This window comes from Papaver somniferum, chromosome 2, assembly GCF_003573695.1.
Source record: "Papaver somniferum cultivar HN1 chromosome 2, ASM357369v1, whole genome shotgun sequence".
Lineage (NCBI taxonomy): Eukaryota > Viridiplantae > Streptophyta > Magnoliopsida > Ranunculales > Papaveraceae > Papaver > Papaver somniferum.
The window spans coordinates 30,150,308-30,165,544 of NC_039359.1; positions in this window are offsets into that span (position 1 = coordinate 30,150,308).

Genomic DNA, 15,237 nt, shown 5'->3' on the forward strand with positions numbered 1-15,237 from the left:
ACACAAATGAAATGTACCCTCATTTAGGTTTGAGTAATCGTACCTAAACGTGTACACTATGTTGGCTCAATAGTAGTTAACCGAGGTTAGCTATATGAACACTCTCATATCAACCTTATTCATCTTAACCGCAACTAATTCAAATGACTCAAATGAAACTAGTTATAAAGTTTTTCAATTGCTATATTCTCATACAAGTATACAAGAACATGATTGAAGCAAAATCGGTTTGATTCACTCGAATTAATTCATGAACATTATAGCCACGGTTTGCAAAGAATGCATTCCATGATATATAAATGTATTAGTTCATGAAAAATCTGATTTTAGAACTTTAACCACTCAAGTATGCAAATGGGTACGCATACTTAAGTATCCGGTATGAGTTTGGGTTTCGCCAGTATGCAAACGGGTAGGCATACTTCCAAACACAACAGAAATTTCCGGACCCAAACCCTTTGCCAGTACGCGTACGGGTATGTTTACTTAGGTACCCAGAATTCCACAACTACAAGTACACATACGGGTATGCATAGTATAGTTCTGGTCATGGATCACATACATGCAAGAATGCATACTATGTTCATACTCCAATGATAGTTAAGTATTCTGAACTCTATTTCAATCATTGAAGCTTTCTTAGAGGATGAAAATAGCCGTTTTCACACACTATTAGCATCAAAGCAATTTTCAAGTTATTGAAATAATTATAACGAAACATTCCAAGTCTACACCAAATGATTGCATCACACAAACCATGTAAGATGTTACTCGGAGATTTTCACATGATCATCTTTTGACTTTCATCAAGAATATAAGATGAACTTTGTTGAATTGAAAGCTTGCCAACACATATTTCGAGAAATATGTAAGCGAGTTAAACTCAGTTCGAAATCTCAAATGTGCATAATCGAATACTATATAGTAATACGAATTTTGTCTCAATATAGGAGATAGAATAGGAAATAGACTTTCCAAGTGATAGATGAGTTTTAGTCTCCACATACCTTTTTTTGATAAAGTTCCACAAGCTCCCCTTAGTAGTTCTTTGTCTTCAATTGATGAACGTCGTGAAGTCTAATGCTCAACTACACAATCTATCCTAGTCCGAGACATTACTATAAGTAGACTAGAAATCAATACTTATAGTTTTGATCACTAACATTGACAAACAAGCTTGAGATAGAACGCTTGCGAGTTCGACCGAGCAGTGCTCTAACAATCTCCCCCTTTTTCAATTTCAGTGACAAAACTATCAATATATATGGATTAAAAAATAAATAAAATTTGTAGCTTCTCATCCAAATGCTTGATCTCCCTGGTTCTTCAACATTACTCGAAATTTTCGTCACTTCCAAGTACTCCAATGATTCTAAATGTGTTCAACTCAGCATCATAGTTGTTGAAGATCCGTAGCTATAACAATGAGAAAATAGTTGCTCTCAGTCATTGTTATACAGTGTCATAATATTATTACACAGCATCAAAGTTCAATTGTATCACAACTCTGACAACAATACTATGGTGATATGTGTCACTCCCCCTTAGTCAATACTTCATATCACATGAAAACCACTCCTCTTTGCATAATGATCCGTAAACCATATGTATTTGTAGTGTGAACTACACATTAATTATCCCCATTTTTGTCAATATAAATTGGCAAAGGTACGGAAACTAGTGGGATCCTCATGAAATTTTCATAGAGATACTTCATGACCAAAAGAGAACAACATATCACCTTGTTTAGATACCATCATATAGCCGAAACTAAATGCATTCATCAAGGATTTTATAAAGATACAGATAACTCCTAAAGTATTCCACAGCCGCACTCCCCAAAAATATATGGCAATTAAGCACATGTTCAAATAAGAACTCTCCCCCATAAAATGTCATTCCCGAAAGAACAACAAGAGCGACCTTACTTTTACAAGAAAAAAAGGATTTCTTTGGACATTAACAAATCACATGAAACATGAATTTGTAATCAAAAAATCTCAATTGAATTAACCACAAGAAAAATGATCAATTCAATTGGCCATGCTCAACATAAGAGAACTTACGGAGCCGCACAATACATACACAAAGATGTAGATCATGGAAAGACCAATACTGCAGAATAATCAAAGATTCATTCTATTTTTCATCACTATTTGCACAATGACATATAATAGACTTAATATTTGCAAACAAAATTTCATCCAATCTTCCATCAATATTTGCATAATGACATAATAGGCTTAACTTTTGTAGTCAAAAGTTCATTCTATCTTTTTCAATACTTTCATACCGACATACAATAGAGTTAACTTTTGAACAAATATGGGAAAGTCAAGGTTCACGGACGTAAACAACATATCCCATATCAATTTGCAATATATAAAATCATAAAGACTAATATTGCAAAAATCATCTTCCAAATAAACTTTAGAATTGAAATAAATAAATCTAAAAACATTGCAAGATGAAAACGTTGGCAATATCTATGTGTACTCACAATAATGGCTATTCCAAACCCTAGTTATCCTTCTTAAAAACACAAGAATAAATTCTCATAAGAAGTTTCCTAGACAATTATTGAAAAGAAACAACTCCCATAAAGCATTTCCCTTACTTTGAATACTCTTCTCATAATCCATATATTCGTCAAGCTCATCTTCGATTAGATCAATCCTGGATTCAAGTTTATCTATATTTTCTTCAAGTCTTTTGGAAGAAGATTCAAGTTCACTCTTCAGGGCACTTACCTGTTCCAAGACGAGATTCATGGTTAAAGAGAGCTTATCAAAAGGAGAGACAGAGGGTTTCCCATCAAGGGAGGAATCACGTTTGTCAGAGCACATCTCACTATCAGCAGAATCAAAACGAATCTTCTTAGAAGGAAAAAAAACAGTCCAGACATCATTTTCTTTGCTTGAAAGACTTGATGAGGACATGATAGAAGAGATAAATGAAATGCTCTCACTTAGGAGAAATCTTCATCTTAAAAAGAAGGAAGACAGGGGATAAATTTTCCAAAAAGACCTTTGACCAAAACCTTAACAGAATTTGGTTATCCCCAAGAGAAGGTCTTACATGAAAAAGTCGTTTAAGTATAAAAACGGTTCTTGACTCAATAAACAAAAGAGTCACAAACAAAAATGAATAGAAACACACCAGAGGATCAACAAAAATATTTCACACAACCCTCTTGAAGATTATGGTTCTTGTCTAAGAGAGAAAATAACAAGAACCATCTTAAACCTTATCACAGATTGTAATTTCTCCAATCCAAGTCAGGACTGAGAGGTTTCTTATGAGAGGAAGGAGTATTTATTATTCCTTGATTCTGTAGAGTCTTCATAAGAGAAGATTTATGTGCATCATTCTTTCTTTTCAGCAGTGTTTTGAAAACCTTGTTTGTTAATTTTCCTAAGCTATGAATGATTTGGGAAATCTCTTTTGAATGAGATGAAGGTTTCTTAGGAGATTTCCTTTTCATCTTCTGAAAACAAGGTTTAGCGGATGACAATTTTTCTTGACACCTTGTGCACATTATATCTAGATGATCCTGATTTTCTACATAAGAGAACCAAACCCTTGTATTTTCTATATCATCAGAGTGACTTGAGAATGATACAGTTTCAAGAATAACTTGCTGAAAATGCCTAGAATAGTTAATCGAAGAGGTCTGATCAATCTTAGTAGGATCATAATTGCGAGAGACAACAATTTCTTGTCTTAAAATACGCAGTTGACATTCCAGATCATCAATCTTTTTAATTAAGGTTTCTTTTTCCAGTTGAAACTCTTCTGGAGAAGTAAGATTGTATATCATGGAATACTCAGGACTTTTGGGAGGACAAGTGTGATTATCAGCAAGGAAGTTAAGAGAACTTTCACATATATTTTCCTCAGGACAATAATCAAGAGTAGCCATCCATGCTTTAGTTAACTCAGTAAACTTCTCATCAGAACATTTGGAAGTATCATGGACACTTCTATAGCACTTGGAACAAGTTTCATTAACATAGTTTTTCTGAACTATTCTATCCCTTTTGTTGATTGAATGATCTTTCTTTTGAGACTTTCGTTTACTCTGTCTAGGAGTCTTCTTCAACTGTTGTATAGACAATGAAAGAGTAGAATTAAATCAATTCTCATCTCTTGTATCAATTAATTTAGGACGTCGAGACCTTTTATCAGATGTAGCAACAGAGTTGGCTAGCAAGTGACGTTTTTCTCTTTGACATAGTTCAAGATCGAAAATCTTTAGCTTTCCAACAAGAGTATTTCTGGAAAGAGTATCAAGGTTATCACCCTCAACGATGGCATGCTTCTTAGAATCGTATTTGGATGGCAACGATCTGAGAATTTTCATCACAATGTCCTTTTCAGGAATAGTCTTACCCAATGCAAAAGATGCATTAACAATTAGACATTTTTCTAATATACACACATTTGAAAGTATGTTTACTAAACTACACCCATTTTTTTCGATATTTCTAAAATACACCTACCATCCATAAAACCGTTAAGGCCCACCATTTCAATATCCAACCATGCATCAAGTATTTTCGATTAAAGGTTAAGGATCATACATATACAACATTCCTGATGTACCCTTAGCACAATAAAAGTGTTGCGAAGAAATCTTGGATTGAGATTTTGCTGCCGTTAATTAAATTGCAGGTTGAAGGAGCTATTACCGGCTAATGCAACGAAAAAAGGGAGTTATCTCTTCGTTTCCCATATAAGTATTTGACAGAAGTCATGAATGGCTAAGGTCTTCCCTGATTTTTCTCAATAATCTTAATTAGCTAGTCGGGCTGAAGGGAGCATTAATCACAACATACTAACAAGCTAGCTACTCTACTGAGTACACTTGGTTCAGTATACTAATTCATGTATACTGTCAACAGTCCAAATACAGAATGTGCGATTAAATAAATCAAGGTTGTAGTTGATTATTGAGGTAGATGATGACAAAAATTTGTATTCTTATGCTGCAAGCACTAATTCTTCTACTTAACCAATACACATTTGTAATCCAATCCAATAACGACATTACTTTCGTGTTATAATTTAAGAAGTTGAGACAGACACAGTCGGAACAGTACCATGGGATAGGAAACAACGACAAGATAGTTTATGTTCACTGTGTTCCTAGCAAGGATTAGAAATAGTTTTGGAGCTTAAGACAAACAAGACAAGATAATTTATGTTCATTGTTGGTGAGGTACGGTGAAACTGTGGTTGAAGGGAAAGAAGTGGAAACTAGACGATGAAGATGTCAAGGGTGTTTCAGAACTTTTACAGCCTAGTCAACTCAGTTAAGTTGACCCAATTTATTGATACCAGACTATTTAACGATTGTTGGCAGTTTTATTCATAAAAACGAACAGATTCATCAAATCAGGTGTACTTTAGAAATATCAAAAAAAACGGGTGTATTTTTGTAAACACATTATCAAATGGGTGTATATTAGAAAACCTCCTTAAAAATTTCATACACTTTGTGATAAACTCATCAAATGAATATTCATTTGCCATATGAAGGTTTTCCGAATCAGAATTTAGGTTTTGAAGCCTAGATTCCTTTTCACAGGTATTCCCTTCAAATACGGTTTCTAAGATATACCAAGCATCTTTAGACTTTGTGCAAGTAGTCACATGATGCTGGAGGTATGGGGTAATGGCATGGATGATAGCACTTAATCTGTTAGAATTTTGCTTTGCAGCAAGAATATCGGCAGCATCATATTTACCAATACCCTTTGGAACTGTTACATCGCCTTCTGTAACTTCCGGAGGATCATATCCATTAACCACATAAACTCATGATTTAAAATCATGTGCTTGAAGAAAGGCATGCATAGCAATTTTTCACCATAATAAATTGAGCCATCGAAGACTGGTGGTACGTTTATAGAAATATCACTTCTATCCATATTCAGATCGCTACAAACATAGACTTATGAGGTCTTAAATATGTTTGCCTGCTCTGTTACCAATTGAAAAAGCGGGGTTCTAACAACCATACCCAATATTTCGTTCGGCAATCTTAATAGACAAACTTCAATATACTTTCAAGAGAATCAATTAGACAGTCAGACTCAATCTAGAGAAAAGTATATCAAAGATTTTATATCTTTGTTTTACAATGTAATCAGCAAACCAAACAGATAGAAATCCGCGAGCCTGATTATTATGTGAAACAACTTGAATGGTACCAAAAACCAAAGTTCAAGTGTCAATCAATTTATATCAACAACCAAAGGTTGGATTATCTAATTGATTGATCTTAACGCACAACCTGTGATATTTCTATTATATAACAAAATATAATGCGGAAAAGAAATAACACAGACACCAGAACTTTGTTAACGAGGAAAACCGCAAATGCAGAAAAACCCCAGGACCTAGTCCATCTTTGAACACCACATTGTATTTAGCCGCTACAGACACTAGCCTACTACCAATGAACTTCAGACTGGAATGTAGTTGAGCCCTAATCAATCTCACACTGATCAAGGTACAGTTGCGCTCCTTATGTCTCTGAACCCCATCAGGATTCTACGCACTCGATTCCCTTAGTTGATATTACCCACAACCAAGAGTTTTTACGACCCAAAGTCGAAGACTTGATAAACAAATTTGTCTCACACATAAAAGTCTATTGGAATAGATAAATATGTCACCCACAGAAATACCTACGAGTTTTTTTCCATCTTTTGATAAATCAAGGTGCACAGGAACCAATTGATAAACCGGACTTAGTTTCCTGAAGAACAACCTAGTATTATCAATCACCTCACAATAATCTTAATCGTATGGTAGCGAAACAAGATATTGTGGAAAAGACGAAGATGTTTGTGACTACTTTTAATCTTACCCATAGGAGATAATTCTCAAGAAAATTTTAGCAAAGATAATACTCAATCACGATAGTAGAAGTAAGATCAGAACATGGAACTACAGAGAAAATAGTTGGGTCTGGCTTGACAATCCCAATGAAGTCTTTAGGTCATTAACCTACGGGGTTTCGTGAAAAACCTAAGGTTAAAGGAGAATCGACTCTAGTCGCAACTAATATCACATAGGAGGTGTGGGGATTAGGTTTCTCAGTTGCTAGAGTTCTCCCTTATATAGTTTTCAAATCAGGGTTTGCAATCTAAGTTACCTTGATAACAAAGCATTCAATATTCACCGTTAGAGGAAAACCTGATTATACTCAAGCTAATATCTTTCAACCGTTAGATCGAACTTAACTTGTTATACACAAATGAAATGTACCCTCGTTGAGGTTTGAGTAACCGTATCTAAACGTGTACACTATGTTGGCTCAACAGTAGTTAACCGAGGTTATCTATATGAACACTCTCATATCAACCTTATTCACCTTAAACACAACTAGTTCAAATGAATCAAATGAAACTAGTTATAGAGTTGTTCAATTGCTATATTCTTATAGAAGTATACAAGAACACAATTGAAGCAAAATCGGTTTGATTCACTCGAATCAATTCATGAAATTATATCCACGGTCTGCAAAGAATGCATTCCTTAATATATGAATGTATTAGTTCATGAACAAACCGATTTTAGAACTTTAACCACTCAAGTATGTAAATGGGTACGTATACTTAAGTACCCGGTCTGAGTTTGGGATTCGCCAGTATGCAAACGGGTACGCATACTTCTAAACACAACAGAAATTTCCGGACCCAAACCCTTCGCCAGTACGCGTACGGGCATGTGTACTTAGGTATCTGGAATTCCTCAACTACAAGTACGCATACGGGTATGCATACTATAGTTTCGGTCATGGATCACATACATGCAAGAATGCATACTATGTTCATAACCCAATGATGGTTAAGTATTCTAAACTCAATTTCAATCACTGAAACTTTCTTAGAGGATGACAATAGCCGTTTTCACACACTATTAACATCAAAGCAATTTTCAAGTTATTGAAATAATCATAACGAAACATTCCAAGTCTACACCAAATGATTATATCATATAAACCATGTAAGATGTTACTCGGCGATTTTCACATGATCATGTTTTGACTTTCTTCAAGAATATAAGATGAACTTGGTTGAAGCGAAAGCTTACCAACACATATTTCGAGAAATATGTAAGCGAGTTAAACTCAGCTCGAAATCTCAAATGTCCATATTCGAATACTATATAGTAATACGACTTTTGTCTCAATATAGGAGATGGAGTAGAAATAGACTTTCCAAGTGATAGATGAGTTTTAGTCTTCACATACCTTTTGATGATGAAGTTCCACAAGCTCTCCTTAGTAGTTCTTCGTATTCAATTGATGAACGCCGTGAAGTCTAATGCTCAACTACACAATCTATCTTAGTCCGAGACATTACTATAAGTAGACTAGAAATCAAGACTTATAGTTTTGATCACTTTGACAAACAAGTTTGATATAGGAACGCTTGCGAGTTTGGCCGAGCAGTGCTCTAACAGTTTCATTGTAACCGATATGGAAGTTGCCTTACATTAAAAAGGTTTCTCATTTGAATTTGTTACCATATCTTAAAAGTATTTGACAAATATAATCCATCATTGCTATAAACTTTGCAGTGAGTACCTGAAAGATCACCATGCGCTTTTGTTCCTTCAATACCAAGTTTACAACCATCTAAACCCCCTTCATACAATCCATTTTCTTCACCAGATACCACAACAAACACAAAAACCAACTTAAATGTCAATGCTACTATAAGAAAAAACAATTAGGGAGAAACAATGCAAGACTGACGAAAAAATAGCCCAAGAAGGAGGATTCTGAAGGTTTTGACATGGGGAAGTTTCTGGATCATCAATGAACATCTGAGAAACAATGAGCAATTGACCGGAAAAAACATGACCAAGGAGATGATCGGACTTCGTCAAATTTGTGATGGACTATTACAAGCATAAAATTCAATGGAGACACTTCAATAACGAATGAGCAACAAAAATATGTACTATGAAATGAAATTTAACAAGCTAACAAAGAAGATGGAATAAAAACGTAACAAGCAAGATTTGCAACATCATTTGAGGATAATGATCAATATGAAGACGATGAAGTACAACTACGTTAGTAATAATTAATATATTAGATTTACTTAATTTTTGAACTTTAAAATGTAATATTTTTAGTTATTTTTACTTATGTCATTTTGACTGCAGTGGTAATTTTTCATGGTTCCACCTATTTGCCACTCTCATCAGAATATCCAAAGTTATTCTACTTTAATTATACTCCTTCCTATTTACCACCTGTAAAAATTAAATTAAACTTGACTACAACTGAAAATATGAGGGTACCCAAATACACCACAATATTTTTGTTTCAAACTATAAGTCCTCTTACCAATTGTGATCGTCTATGGACAAAGTCGAGACAATACAACAACTTCGGTATTCACACTTTGTGTGATTGTCTATGGATACGAGATCGAGATAATACGACTACCAAAGTATGATACTTGATAATAAGTTCATACTTAACCAAACACTATAGGATCACTATTAAGTATATCGGAGTTAACGTAAAGTGCAATTTACCTTAAATTATATAAACAAATAGAATTGCGGAAAAAAAAAGTTAATCACACATCAAGATTTTGTTAACAGGAAAACTGTAAATGCAGATGTGAGAGTTTTAAGTCTAGCTTCATTTTCTGATGAGTTTCCTTCGAATACGATCTGAAGATTATTCCAAGCTTCATGTGAAGTTTGGAAAGTGGATACATGATGTTGGAGATCACGGCTTACAGCATGTATAATAGCATTCATACCATCTGAATTCTGCTTTGCAAAAGCCTTTTCTTCCCCTGTATAATCCACAAACATTTAAACTCAGTTTCTGAACCTTCCATTTTCGGGAAATTATAACCATCGACGATTAATAGCCAAGTACTAAAGTATCGTGATTGAAGAAAAGATCTCACAGCAGATTTCCACCATATTTCATTTAGGCAATCTGTATGGACAAACTCCAATATAATCCCCAGAGAATCAACTAGACAGTCAGACTCAATCAATGGAAATATATCCAAGAGTTGTATCTCTGTTTCTCAATATAATCAGCAAATCAAACAGATAGAATCCGTAAGCCTGATTATTATTGGAAACAACTTGAACGGTACTAAAGACCAATGTTCAAGTGTCAATCAATTTATATCAACAACCAAAGGTTGGATTATCTAATTGATTGAACTACGCACAACCTGTGATATTTCAATTATATAAATAAATATAATGCGGAAGAGAAATAACACAGACACCAGAAATTTTGTTAATGAGGAAACCACAAATGCAGAAAAACCATGTAATATAGTTGATCCGTAACAAATCTCACACTGATCAAGGTACACTCGCGTTCCTTACGCCTATGAATCCCAGCAGGACTCTACGCACTTGATTCCCTTAGCTGATCTCACCCACAACTAAGAGTTGTTACGACCCAAAGTCGAAGACTTGATAAACAAATCTGTTTCACACAGAAAAGTCTATTGAATAGATAAATCTGTCTCCCACAGAAATACCTATGAGTTTTGTTCCGTATTTTGATAAATCAGGGTGAACAGGAACCAATTGATACACCAGACTTATATTCGTGAAGAACAGCCTAGTAATATCAATCACCTCACAATAATCTTAATCGTATGGTAGCGAAACAAGTTACTGTGGAATCACAAACGATGAGACGAAGATGTTTGTGACTATTTTTTATCTTGCCTATCGGAGATTAAATCTCGAGAAAATATTAGAGAAGATAGTACTCAATACGATAGAACAAAGCAAGATCAGAACACACAGCTACAGAAAAAATAGTTGGGTCTCTCTTCACAATCCCAATGAAGTCTTTAAGTCGTTAACCTATGGAGAATCGACTCTAGTTGCAACTAGAATCACACAGGAGGTGTGGGGATTAGGTTTCCCAGTTGCTAGAGTTCTCCCTTCTATAGTCTTCAAATCAGGGTTTGCAATCAATGCTACCTTGGTAACAAAGCATTAATACCTTTCAACCGTTACATCGAACTTATCTTGTTACACACAAATGAAAAGTGACGTCATTTAGATATGGGTAACTGTACCTAAACGTGTACACCTTGTTGGCTCAACAATAGTTAACCGAAGTTAGCTATATGAACACTTTCATATCAACCTCGTTCATCTTAACACAACTAGTTCAAATGACTCAAATGAAACTAGTTATAGAGTTGTTCAACTGTTCATATTCTCATAGAAATATATAAGACACAATTGAAGCAAAATCGATTTTGATTCACTCGAATCAATTCATGACCATTATAGCCACGGTTCGCAAAACATTGCATTCCTTATTTTATAAATGTATTAGTTCATGAACAAACCGATTTTATAACATCACCCACTCAAGTATGCAAATGGGTACGCATACCTAAGTAGCCGTATTTGGTCTGGGTTCGCCAGTATGCGAACTGGTACGCATACTATCGTACACCACCAAACTCAATTGAATTCCCGAACTTGAACTTACGCCAGTACGCATATGGGTATGCATACTAAGTTCCCAGACTTCAACTAACAAACCAGTACGCATGTGGGTATGCTATTTGAAAAGACGAGGGTACCCAAGTATACCTCAATATAAAACTTTTCCTACCTATAATTCCTTTCTCCGAAAGTGATTTTCTATGGACTGAGTCGAGACAATGCAACTAATCGGTTCACACTTCGTGTGATTGTCTATGGATACGAGATCGAGACAATACAACAACGAAGTATGTTTACTTGATAAAAAGGTTCGGACTTAACCAAACATAATAGGATTAACTTATCAAGTAAATATGAATTAATGTTTGTGTAATTTACTTTAATTAAAATAAAACAATTATAATGAGGAAAATAAAATTAAATGACATAGCATGATTTTGTTAACGAGTAAAACCGCAAATGCAGAAAAACTCCGGCACCTTGTCCAGAAATGCATACTCTCAGGATTAAGCCGCTACACAAAATTACATCTAACTTCGTATAGTTGAGACCAAGCAACTAAACCTATAGTTCACCTAGTTCCGTCTGTGTTCCCACGCCTCCAACTTATAAATAACTCACGTACTTGGAACAATTCTTTTGGTTCGTATTCCAAACAGTAAAGGAACAACAAATCTGTTTGGTATCAACTCTTTTCAACCAAGTGATATGAGTCGGACAAAGGATCTTCTGTTTATCTTAACATAAACTCCTTCGTCAGGTCCTTGGATCTATCTTATGTTCAATTACCAAAGTAATCGTTAAGATTTTGCGATCAACACTCTTAATCCAAAGAATTTTGTTGACGCCGATCTACTCAATTAATCAATCCAATTCTATCACAAGGATAAAACCGATTATTAATTGGATCCTGTTTTTACCGAAACAAGTATTGTGCACACCAAAGATTATGAACCCACAAATCATAAATCTTCAATATCTTATTCGTCTTCAAATATTTTTAGATCTTCAATAAACACCTGCACACAATCACTTGAATCTCTTGTGATAAATCACGCACAGAACAGAGTCTGTTAACAATGGATTATCACAAGATCGCCTTTAGAACTACAAACAGTCTAAAGATCCCTGTCGAAACTCTGAACTAGTTTGAGTGAATCTTATATCAGAAGAGAAGATACTCAAGCATAACCAAACTATGTGCAATCAAAGTTCAACCACCGTTAGTCAACCAATCAATGAAAACAAAAGATAAACCGCAATTATCTAGTTTCCCACTAACGGTACTCGTAAAGCTTCTCAATCCCAAAGAAGACTTTAAACTGAGCGGCCATAAGAGATTTCGCCTAATTAGGTTACTGTTTGTGGGTGAAAACTGTTTCTGCTGGTTTAGGTAATTTTGGGTGTGTGTTTGAGAAACAAATCTAAACCCTAAACAATGCACTGCACGGGAGTACTTTTGATTCGAGAGTTCAATCTGTACAATCCTGGCCTAAACCAAGAAATGGTTGTTCCAGGCTTGCTTCGGTCACAAAGTGAAGGAGAAGGGTTGGTCTTAGGGAGGGAAGCGAAGAGAGTGTTGAGACCAGAATCGTTGATTTTGAAGGTGTGGTTGTTTATGACTTGTATTTGAAAGTAGAATTGGCTAGCAGAATGTAAAGCTACCAGGTGATTTCTAGATACTGTGTTGTTGCCGACCCAAAACTTGTTCTTTGGTGGAAATAGGTGAAGCCTATTTATACAAGTCATATTTAAACGTATCCTGGTCTCGTAGGAAATGGAAACAATTGAGTGGTGGAAAAATAGAGTAACGTGTAACCGTCAGACATTATGCTTCCATGATGAAGGAAGTGAATTCGTGTAAGCGTCAGACATTATGCTTCCATGATGAAGGAAGTGAATTCGTTTACACCGTTACTTTTCACCACCACTAATTGTCCCGCTTCATGACACTTTGTTATAATGGGCGCATTGCATGCTGCACGCTATAAATCGCCAGACCAATACCCTGATGAGCACCCCCCCCCCCCCCCAGTTTGTGACATATTTGATGTCTCGAGTGCTTTCATGGAAAAAATGTAGCACTTTGCTACGCGTGTCAAGTCAAAGTCAAGGTACTTACCGCAGGAAAATAACATGTAATTCTCTTAGGCTCGTTTTGGCTGGTCGCCTAAAACTTGCCACAGGTTTGTCAGTTCGATGGCGAACTTCGATGGCTGAGATCGCATCTCATGAAGGAGGGTAGCCGTTGATTATGGCTACCTTGTGTTGGCGCCTGATAATGGCGCAGTGGTGTTTTGGTGTACGCCAGTGACAATGTGGCATGGCTGGCATGGCTCGTGCATGCCCGTGGCACGGTGGTGCAAGTGGCGCCTGGCGTAGCCATGACCACTAGATTTAGGCAGCTGGCCACCTGAAACTTTTTACAAGTCTGTCAGTTCAGTGGCGAACTTGGATGGCCGAGATTGCATCTTATGAGGAAGGATGGCCATTGATTATGTCCGCATATAATGGCGCCTAGAGGAGCCATGGTATTGCGGCATGCCAGTGGCGTAGCCGTGGCAGCTGTTTTGGCATATTGGTGCTAGACCCGAATATGGCTCCGGCAATATTGTCCATGTTGATAAGTTAATCTTGAGTCCTTAGGAGAGTCGCTGGACTCAGTTGGCATGACAACTTTTAGCTAAATTAGGGTTTGGGGCATCACAACTCTATTTAGTAAGTGCGGCATGAGCGCGGCATACCGCCATGGCCAAAGTTAGGTCTTTCCAGCGTGCCCAAGGCTAGGGCTTGGCGGCGTGGCCAAAGTTAGGGATTGGCGGCGTGGCCAAGGCTAGGATTTGGCGCCGAGGCCAAAGTTAGGGCTTGGCGCCGTGGCCAAGGCTAGGATTTGGAGCCGTGGAAAAAATTAGGGCTTGGAGGCGTGGCCAAGGCTAGTATTTGGCATCGTGGCTAAAGTTAGGGCTTAGCGGCGTGGCCAAGGCTAGGATTTGGCATCGTGGCCAAAGTTAGGTCTTGGCGGCGTGGCCAAGGCTACGATTTGACGTCGTGGCCAAAGTTAAGGCTTGGCGGCGTGGCCAAGGCTAGGATTTGGCGTCGTGACAAAAGTTAGGGCTTGGCGGCGTGGCCAAGGCTAAATTGGATCGTGGCATGTTATGGACTATGACCAAAATTAGGGTTTCGTCTAATGCTAATGAAGCAAAAGTCTTGTTTTGATCGTGAAATCCTAATTGGAGTTTGTTATGGCATTGACCACGAACAGAAAGTGGATTAGCACGTAGTGGCTTAATTTGTGGCACATTGATATGTTACTGCGGCAGAGTGGCATGTTGTCATGTTACTGCGGTAGGGTGGCATGTTGGCATGCCAATGTTGTTGTGGCAGAGCGCGTTTGGGTTTCCAGTTAGTATGGTGGTGCGGCAGGGTGCGTTTGGACTTTAATGTATAGTGGCGAGTTTAGAGCGACTTGATTGGTCAAGAAAAGGGTCCGGCCAAACATAAGGCGCGAATACACCTATAGTTCTCGTGGCGCATTTTAAAGTGACTTGATTGGTCGGTAGGAAGGAGAGGGGCCGGCCCAGCATGGGCGTTACCACACTTCTGGTGAGAGTGTGGCGGCTTTAGAGCAACCTGATTGGTCGATGAGAAGTGGGGCCGGCAAGTAAGGGTCCAACCACAACTTATGTGCGCGTGGCTAGTTTGAGGCGACCTGATTGGTCGAGCAAAATAGGGCCGGTTTAGGATGGGGCGTGG